General features: G+C 42.1%; 1 long non-coding RNA gene across 1 annotated transcript; it reads right to left on the reverse strand.

Annotated features, from left to right (window-relative positions):
* Positions 1-3,135: 3,135 nt before the first annotated feature.
* On the reverse strand, positions 3,136-8,006 carry LOC123412613. The gene is made up of 5 exons (XR_006613545.1): positions 7,812-8,006; positions 7,180-7,279; positions 5,907-5,992; positions 4,354-4,446; positions 3,136-3,292 (listed from the first exon to the last, which is right to left on the reverse strand). It is a non-coding gene; the product is annotated as an uncharacterized LOC123412613 (long non-coding RNA).
* Between the last annotated feature and the right edge of the window lie 2,884 nt (positions 8,007-10,890).

Consider the following 10,890-nt stretch of genomic DNA (forward strand, 5'->3'; position numbering starts at 1 on the left):
GGAATCTCAGGAAAGATGACCATTTCCCCAGATACCATTACTATCATTGTCGTGCTAGTTATTTCGATGCTATCGATTATGTCTCGTTGCCTACTGTCACATCCCTGACACCTTAAGCAAGTTAGTCTTGTGCTCATGTCTTCTTTGCATTGCATTTAAGAAATTTTCAACAAGAACAAAGAAAGTGGTGAAGGAAAACTCAAAACCCTAGCCACTTCTTGAAATAAAGGAAATCCCAAACTAGTTAAAATCAATGAACCCAAAATGGCCTCAAGAAAAGTTCAAACTTTCTGATAAATCATGAAAGTAAATGAGCAATGAAGAAAACCTTTTTCTTGACACTTTAAGCATTTTAAATAAATGCAAAAAGCTACTAGTTTCAAGTTTTAAATTTGAAAACAGAAACTTTAAACTTTCAAAAATGTTGAAAACTTTAGGCCAGCAGTGGATGTGGTCGAGCCTGGAGATCACTCCAGTGCTCTCAGCATCTTGATCCGAGAACCACAAGACGTTCTAGCACGTCTCCGGCGAGGTTCTGCCGCGGATTTGGTCGCCGCCGGCCAGGCTCCGGCGAGGGCCGACGTGGCCAAGCTAATCCAGCAGTTTAACTGCTTAATCTCTCGCTGACAATGGGCCCAAGGCCAGGTCAACTCAGTTAAGGGGCTGGTCAGCGCGGGATTAACCCCAGAGAGGCTGACCAGTGGGTCCCCCCTGTCAGGTTTGACCTTAACAGGTCGGCTGACCTGCTGATGTCAGGCTGACGCAATAAAGAGAATTTCCAGTATAGAAATAATTCCAGAAATGTTTAAAACTTCAAAAATTCATAGAAATTAATCAGTAACTCCAATGAAAATAATTTATATATGAAAAAGTATCAGAAAAATTCAAGGAATCTGAATATGCTATTTTCAATCATGTTTGGAAAACTTACAGAACCCAAACATGTAGATTAATGAATAAGTCAATTCTTATAAATACTTTATAATGGAATTTGGAAAATATTTAAATTTCATTATGAATGACATGAGCAAACACTATTCTAATTACAAACCAGCAACTTAACATGTCATCCCATGCATGTTAACCTCAAGTTGATCTGAGCATCAGGTCGAATCAATTAAAACGGTATCCGAGAAAACCTCGTTTGAAGTGATATTTGAATTTGATTCAAATCAACTTCAAACCTAATACATGCTAGCTATATTAGTTTATCACCTTGCATTCTCATGACATGCTCATGCATCATCTTGTTTGCATATGATTGTTATTTATTGTTGTCATTCATTTCGGTAGGCTCCGCACCCCCGGATTCCACCGAATATCCGTCTGACGGATATTGTCCCTCCTCTGAGCAACAAGGCAAGCAACCATTTGATCATCCAGATAAATCCCATGTTCTTGCTCCCGCACTTAGTTATTGGATTAGGATCAAATGCTTCAACTGCTTTTGCCATGATAGTTGAACCCACTTCCTTTGCATGAGCTATCCTTGTCATAGTAAATAGCCGAACCTTGCAACCTAGCATACCTAGTAGTTGCTTGAGCCATGATGTGTCTTGTCCTGCTATGCATGCTATGCTTAGAGTTGTGTATGGTCTGTCATCTAGGAGATGAACAGAATTGCGAGAATGTGTTCGGTAAGTAAAGGTTGTGTGTTGAACTTGATTTGGGTAAAGGTACCGGTGATAGGCTGTGTAGGAGTACATGGCGGATTGTTTCATTGGAACCGTCCTTAGGAACTGAGTTCCGTGTATGTAATCCAAGACTAGATACTACCACACGTTGGGATACTTAATTGACCCTCTCGACTTATTAATCGCTTAGTACTCGGTCCAGGAGTTGCAAGTAGTTTCTGGTGTTTATAGTCATGCTGGAGGCCGTGCATAGTGCTGACCTGAGAGGTGGGCTACGATGCGGTAGGCAGTGGCACGGTGTACCAAGTGGCACCCAGATGGTGGGCTTGGGAACCCTGCGCACATAGTTTGAGGCCATGGCGGAAACCCCGGCCGGACTTCCGTACGGGTTACTCTCACATAGGCGATAAACCTGGACTAGGTACTAGTGTGGTTAACGGTCGTGGCCGACTCCCTCGCTAGGCTTCCGCTTGAAGGTTGCCGAGGTGCATGACGTGCACATGGCGATAAGTGGCGAGAGCGTGTGTGACGAAGTACACCCCTGCAGGGTTATGATCTATTCGAATAGCCGCGTCCGCGGATATGGACTACTTGGAGACATATGTTGTTCATAGATAACTTCAATGGCTACTCATAAAATTGTCAGGATAAGCGTGAGTGTCGTGGACGGCGATTCCGAATGGAGATGGAATGATTCCACAATGGTGTATTGTTGTGGTGTTAGTGGACTCGTGTGCGAGAAATCAAGTTGTCAAAATTATTTAAGAGTGCAAGTTGTCTAGCCATGAGTCAAATGCTAGCTTCCCGCATGAAACCCCACAATACCTTTTGATACCTCACTACAAGGAATATGCTAATACACGACGCTATTTTTTTGTCGCTACATCGTCACGGTTTTTAATTTACGATGAAGTCACGACGAAAAACCAAGCGTCGAAAACGGAGCGTCACAAATGAACAGCAACGATGTTTTGATCAAAATCGCCGTAACTTTTACGACGATTCCTGGATTGTCGTAACCTTTACGACGATCCTAAATCATCATTGACAATCTAACCCAGTCCTACGTGGCAGTCCTATGTGGCAAAATTACGACGAAATCAAAACATCATAGTTGAAATCAGCCCAACCCACTTCAATTGATCACATGGGCTGGTTTTAATTTTTTGGGCTTTTTCTTATTGGGCCTTAGCCTATTTACACACACTTCTAGTATTTTTTTTCGATTTTTTTTATCATTATAATTTGGGCCATGGCCTTTTAGTGCCCAAATACAATTGGTCTAGTTTCAGTTTTGGCCCTTTTTCATTTTTGAATTCAGCAACTTTTTCTTCCAAAACTTGGTTCCATTTCTATTTGTTGTGCCTTTTTCAACCCAATTATTTGTCCAATATTAAATCCAACACTATTTCATATTCAAATCAAGAAAACTCCAAATCGAATTAAAATCATCCACTATATAACATCACATAATACATCTCCCAGGTTTACATAACACAATAACTCATCTCATGAATACATTTCCTTACACAGGAATATAGCAAGAACGAATAGAATTGCACAATAGAACAATGCCACATCTGCTACTATTCCAACAATACAATGGACTTCATTCCACTCTCCTATGAGACATGCTCGAGATGCGACAACTTGTCATCCTACAAGAACATTACACTACACATGAATCAATCAAAAGGAAATAAATATAAAAAATATTAGAAATGAAAAGATTTGTGTTCATCCTGAAGATGATGTAAAAAGAAATGCGAACAAAGTGAGAGAGACATGCACTTAGTTTCCACTCCATTTTCATCCCTAGTGCTAGTGCATCATTATTTTTAGAGGTTGTGTAAATTAAAGCAGTGTGCAGTATGTGTAATATGTAGTTTAGGAACCTTCCGGCGTGCCGCATCTCACTAAATTATCGTTGATGTTAGCTTTTTGGATCAACAAGCTGCTGCATATAGTGAGCTTGGGTTACATTTATTACACTAGTTATAAAAAGATGGATAAGAATACTGGCACAATATAATACTCCTATTGCACATATAGTTACATAACATTTGTGGAGTAAGTATTAGCGACAGTTTAGCTAAGAAAAAGGAAGTGAGCTTCGTGTGTGGTGCTGGAAACGATAACAGATTCAGCTGTCAACATACATGGACAAAGAACAAGTAGCACCTAGAACTTAGAAGGAAAGTCAGAATATAAATACATACATAGTACATGAGAATAATATATGTACGAGGAAGAGAGGTTGGTCAATCTACGCTTTCACTATAGGCAGACGCAATACCACTTCTAACTGATGAGATTATTTTAATTTTTTTTATGTCTAGCTACAGTCACAGCTTGCCGATTATTTTAAATTTTTTTCATGTCTAGCTACAATCATAGCTTGCCACACAACATGCTTAGTGAAGAAGTGAGCGCTCTCGCAAAAATCGATGTATGATTACTCAAAATCTCCAATGAAAGGATTCAAGCTTGCTTGCTGGTGCAGCCACAACATCAACTCGAAATCAATGTATGATCACTCAAAATCCCAGATGTAAGGATTCAAAGCCATAGCTGGTCCATCCATGGCATCAACTCAGAACCGGAAAATGAATGTTGTGTGTAGGAGTTGGAATGTACCAAGTGCACAAGCTCATATCTATGTATGTTGCTATGGAACCAACGTAAAATCATGAATGTGTTTGTTCAGCTGTGGTACTACCTCGATAGATGTGGCGGAACTTCCACTCGGTGCCGTGCAAATCCTTGGCGACCAGCTCCTGAGACGGCCGCTGCTGGTTGTAGTCCTGCGTTCCTGGAACCAAACCAGAGAGCTTGAGCAAACAAGTTGACTGAAAGCGCAATGGCAAAAAGAGCATATTTAGCCCAGTAATTCGACAAGGAGTAATTGTTCTTATCATGGGTTCTCAACTAACACTATGTTTACCAGATAAGGTATAAAAGAACATTGATAATGATTTCCCCAATGCCACCAGTCTTAATAAGTACACCTCACAAACAGGGAAATTATTGTATTTATTTTTATTCTTTCATACATACAAAAGTTATAAACAGTAAGGGTTCTAACATTGTCATCATGTAACTCAAAAACAAAATTTTCTCAGTACTGTATGTTCATTATAGCTATACCTATGCATATGAAATTGTGTGCACGTGCCACAAAAAGGCTCCTTCAGCAGTTAAGAACAACAAATTAGAAGAAATTTGCTATATATACAGGGTTAATTAAAACAATAGGTATGTTTCCTTTAAAAGAAGTATATGTTTTAATAGTAGGAACAAAAATTGTTAGTTACGTACATTCATTGCAAACAGACCTATAAATAAGAAGAGAAACCGCTACTGTGCTTCAATCATCAATCAAACATTAGAGACACACCTAGGAAGCGCTAAATTGTTAATAGGATTCTACCTTGCACGTTTATGTTGGTTAGCTCGACTTCAGGTTACTTCCTAAGTGTGCGGGCCTGTGAAACCTCATTTCAATTCATTTCATTTTTGCTTTTAGCCCCTCCAAGTGCATTGGAATTATTTGCAGAGCGTACTAGGTTGACGACTTATGTCCTGCTCAGTGCAGTCCTGTCGAATTATGTTCAATACTAGCACCATTGGCAGGATATTTTTGCTGCAGGTACAGTACTAGTCGTGAACCTAACTATAACTGGAAAATCCCACTGAATTCGATCAATTTAGCCTTATTTTAACTAGGGGTGCAAAGCATGGTGACTCTTTAGGAAATGCAAATGCTTATAATTATCCTCCAGTATGATGCGTTTTGAAGTGCCATTAGTTTCGCACACATGCTTGGTCTATGGGTTCAGATTTTAATTTTAGATGCTTCACAATATATAAGCCAGCGAAAATTGATTTAATAATTGGATTACTATTGATTGCAAGAGTTCCATTATCTCTGCAGAAACCCTCTGGATTAGACCAAAGACGGTCACACACACCATCATGAGGCACCTTTCTACTTGCGATCTATTATTCCGATCCGTTGGGCGCACATGATAATAACATAATAGAAATCGAATGCATGAACTACAAAATGTAACACTCGAGAGTAATTTAGCCGATCTAGTGTTGTAATAGCAAGGGACCATGGACGTTGAAAATTTTGTTCTCGATAAGTGCAGACAAACTGAAAATAACAAATACATCCGCTCTTGTATATTAGGATTTTAATTCAAAGAAATAAAGTAGCAGCCTCATAGCATTACCACATGCAATATAAAAGCAACATAGAAATATTACCTTAAATAGTCGAATATTTCTGTGCAACATCTCCACACATTCACCGAGCCGTACTTACGAAGACACTCATCATAGACGCCAAAAACCTGCAGCAATGCATGAGTTAAAAGAATAAATGACAAATATCGTAACACTACTAAGAAATATCCAACTTGAGAAAGGTCCCGCACTTGTCTAATCTGCCTGCTCATGATTTCCTCGTATTAAAATACGATCTGGGTACTTAACCCTGGAGACAATTTGATCGTAACGGTTATATTAAATGGCACAGTGAAAACATGGCATTGACTGTCCTGGGACGCATCCCTCTATGGTTTGCAGAGGAGAAAACATTTGTAGACTTGGAAAGGCAAAGTATTATGTAAACATCAGCAAGAGAATGGAAAAATGGCAGTATTAGTCATTCATGTATGCAGATATGTCAAGATGTGTGCAGATTTGCATATACCTTATACGGTTAGACCAGTCCATCAATGTGACAATATAGAGACAGAAAACAAACCATGTGTGTGACCTATGGCTGATATTACAATCAGGATGTAACAGATACATGCAATGTGTAATATATCAGGTATTCGTCATATGGTTTCTCATAAATATCAGGAGCTCTTGGGTTTCTTTCTTTCTTGAGTCACCAAAACAGAGTATTCTGAAAGATGTTTACAGCAAAGGGTATACATGACGCAATGGGTAGACCAGTGATATTAGCTAGATGTAATTAAATGTGGTGCTTAAAAAGAAACTGAAAGCTGCGCACCGCAAAAAAGGAAAACCGAGGCCTGGAGCGAGATTTTTATTCAGAAATATGCAAGGCTCGTCCCTATCTATCAATTGTTGTTTTCTGAATCCGCACCTATCAAGTGTCTCCACTGAATAAACAAATACCACAGGGCTCTCTGAACTATATTGTATTGTGCTAATCAACCAAGCAACTGGTATTAACAATGTAATGAACTAATTTCTTTTGGTAGGGTAAATATTATCCTTAGTACTATAAAGAGAGGAGGTAGATGGATGCACCACTTCTGTGTTCCTATGAACATGGTTCTGTCATGTGGATCATGAGCAAGTTCTACATTTCTTACGACATCATCAGTTCAAACACAAGAGATGTGCACATTCAACTAACAACACTTAGAGTAGTTGTGCACGTTTATGGTTGTTCAACTCTTCTGGTGATGTACTACTTCTATTTCTTAAGATAAAAATAAATGCAAGCATACATAGTAAATTAAATTTTTGAAATGAGTCAGCCGATCACTGATGTTAATACCAGTTGGGGGCAACGCAGTTACCCGAACTCCCAAGATATCTGCTATTAACCAAAGCTCTGACAAAAATGTGAGGCGACAATCAACACCAAAGATAGGTACCTGCAAAACAAATTAGGTGGTACACAAAAAATACTCAATCAGTGCCAGCCACAAGATACTCATCCCCTGCTCAATAAATAAATAAGGAAAACCAAAATTTACTAACATGGCAATACATTTATTTATCCAGGTAATTAAATGAGTAATAACTAGTCAAATACATGAAACAGACCTCCTACTAGCCTAATACTACAATACTGTTTCTGCTTGGTAGATACATATACCAATTACTGTTCAGTCAAATACATGTCACAGCAATAGAAACTCTCACTTTCCACACCTGCCAACATATACTGTACCTACCAAACAGTAGTATAGTAGTGCCTCACAAATCGCCCCCTCTTACTGACACAAAAATGGCTAATATGTCAATCGAATACTCAACTACTCCTGTACAAACAACTTCCAATCTACGCACAATCACAAGCAACGGATTGCTTGCATCCCCACGCTTGAATTCTGAATCGTGGTACACAGGACGGCCAACTGGAGCAAAATACGAGCAAGACGAGGAGGAATATTAGAAGCGCACCGTGGGGGTAGAGGCCGCCGAAGCCAATCCCGGGGGCCAGCTTGCGGATGTGGCACACCAGCTCAGTGCCGGCGTCGATGTCCACGTCGGCGTCCTTGTAGGTCATGCCTTCCTCATCAGCGGGGCCGGAGGCAGAGCAAGACACGGCGATGCGGCACATCCTGGCGGTGGACGGTAGCATGAGGCGGACCAGGCTGTGCGGGCGGGGGTGGCCGCGGAGAGGAGCCGCGGGGGCGGCCGCCATCGCGCGGAAGAGGTGGAAGAGGCGGTCAGCGCCCATGGGGTGGGGTGGAGGAATGGGGGGCAAAGGTTTAGGTCATCCCGGTGGCCTTGTCGAGCGGCACGACGTAGTTTGTGGTGGGCACCCCCTTCCCCATGCCCCCGTCCAGCCTCGCCACCATGTGCGCGCCCCTCCCATGCCGCCGCTGGCCCGGCGCACAACGCCAGCCTACACCACCACCCGCGCCCACCCTCTTCGCAGCCCCAAGCTGCGCAGTGAAGGGGCGGAGCCCCGTGGCCGCCGCGGCCTCCATGGTTGGCCGGCGCCGAGGTTGACCCTGCGGAGTGCAGAGGTATAGGGCGGAATAAATCACTCGGGCTCCCTGTCACCGGCGGCCACGTTCGGGTGCGGAGGTGGGGATCGTGAGGGGGCGGGGATGGGGAGGAGGTGGCGGCGGCGGCGAGGAGATGGGGACGAGGGAGGAAGGGAGGGATGAGGGGATCTGAGCTAGGTTTGGGCTGCGGATATGGTTATTTTTTTTAGTTTTTTTTGTAGTAGATGGATGGATGGATGTGGGATGGAGAGATGGATGGATGGATGGACGCCATGTCATCGATCCGTGGGAAGGGCTGATTGGTTCGGAAAACCAGTGATTTAAAATAGTTTGCAAGTACTAAAAATAGAGGAATTTTGTGAAACATCTATCAGAAATGTTTTTCAAAAGGGCACCACACAATTTTTTACTAAAGTTAGACCATATTTTACGGATGAGGACCAACTTGTATATATTCTTGATCTTTCAAGCTATTTTTAATTATTTTCCGAGTGGCAAAATTTGGTTTTTTATGAAGGACCTACCAAATATTTGTTGCAAAATTGAACTAGGATGAGGTGGGATAGAATAGACCCACGAGTGACATGTCAACATAGTTAAAACATGTTACGATGTATTTATAATCGTCGTAAAAGTTATGACGATCTCATCTTATGCGGTTACAACATTTTTGACTCACATCGTCGTAATTTATATGTAGATTTGATCCCCTCAAACGGTTTACGACAATCTCGGATGAAACCGTCATAGATTTATGACGAATTCATCAACGACATCTTAAAGAATGTCATGTATGAGCATATTTCTTGTAGTGCCTTGCATGAGTAGTTAGTTATCCTAAAGTCTTGTTGAGTACCTTCGTACTCATGTTTTCTTAATAAATGTTGCAGAGGTTGCTAATGACCCTAATGGAGGGTTCTTCGTAGACATCGACGACGACGAGTAGCTGGTGTCCCAGCTACGATATGACCCTACGTTGGGTCTGTAGTATAGTCAGGCCATGTGCCTTCTAGTTGCACCTATCTGTACTCAGACAGTTTTAACTCTTCCGCTGGCTTGTAACTGAATGACTGTTATTATGGGTCGTGACACCCTTAATGTGTAATATTATGTGTGTGGCTCTTCCGAGCCTCTTAAATAAAGTTTGTATGTTTATGGTTATGTTGTGATGCCATCGATGTATCTATACATATCGGTATGCCATGCGTACGTGTGTCGTACTTGATATGTATGGGGTTCGATTACCTAGTCGTGAACTTTAGTAGCACTCCTTACAAGGAAATGCCCCTTTGTGATCCAACGAGCCTTGGTAGTTCGTTACTGCTCCGGACACATTGGTTGACCAGCATGTGTCCTTCTTAGCTGATGTGTCTGTCCCCTCTAGGGAAATGTCACGCGATGTAATGGAGTCCCTGTAGCTTGCTACGACTCGTCTACACTCGCTGGTGACCGACACCTGCTTTGTTGGGTCATGTATGCCTGTCCTTGTGCGGTACTGCCACTTTGGTTTGTGCCTAGACTTGTCGATCCGGGTTCTTTGACATTGGAATGCTAGCGACACTATTGCATACGTGAGTCAAAAGACGCAAACGGTCCCGGCTAAGGTAAGGCTACAGCCGTGGAGTTAACCGTGCGTGAGACCGCAGAGAGATGCGATGTGTTATAGGCTGGATTCCTATGACTTAGGATCGGGGTGCCGACAGCGTTGGTATCAGAGCCTGACTGACTGTAGGATTACTAAGCCAAACTGGTCGAAGTTGGGTCTAGAATTGCTTTAGTTATATATAAGGGAATTGTTTGTGGAAGGGAACGTAAGACACTTGTTCTCTTCTCAAGTTATTCTATTCTGTTCATCCTCGTTTTTTCTACGGGAATTAAGGACTAGGTTACTCATCTTCTTCTAGGCTCGTGTTTCTGATCGGTAGATTATAGGACTACGGGTCAAGAGATATTGGGTTTCTTTCATTCCTAGGAAAAAGGAAGTAAGTTTGATGATCAGAGAGTTGAACTTGATAGTTGAGTGGTTACGCTATTCCATTTTGGGTTGGCTCAAAATTTATTTTTGAGCATTTACAGCCGTTATGCAGCCCAATTTAGCATTCAGAGCTCTAATGCTTTTGCATTACTCTCTATTTACAGATGCCTGGCCGTCCTTCTCATCAGGTGGTACGTCTGACCAGGTGCATTGACGTACCGGGTCATACGGCCATGCTGGTCAGGGTGATGTCGGTGTGCGGTTATCGCTAGTACCCCGAGTACACAGTGGAGGAACAGTACCGAGACTTCAACCAGAGCCAGTACATCTGCACTGTTAGGGTATTTCCAGACTACCCTGGAGCTAAGGAGCCAATCCATTGGTCCTATGGGTTGGGAGTCACTGTTGACATGGCAGTACAAGATGTTGTCTATTCAATGCTGACCATTATGAGAGCGAGACATGCACTGCAGCAGAATTCAGAGTTCTGCTATGTTCCGGCCTCTCAGTCTGGTGAAGAGGGATACCTCAGTGGAGTCTATTTTGATTC

The sequence above is a fragment of the Hordeum vulgare genome, chromosome 7H, assembly GCF_904849725.1.
Source record: "Hordeum vulgare subsp. vulgare chromosome 7H, MorexV3_pseudomolecules_assembly, whole genome shotgun sequence".
In the NCBI taxonomy this organism is placed as follows: Eukaryota; Viridiplantae; Streptophyta; class Magnoliopsida; order Poales; family Poaceae; genus Hordeum; species Hordeum vulgare.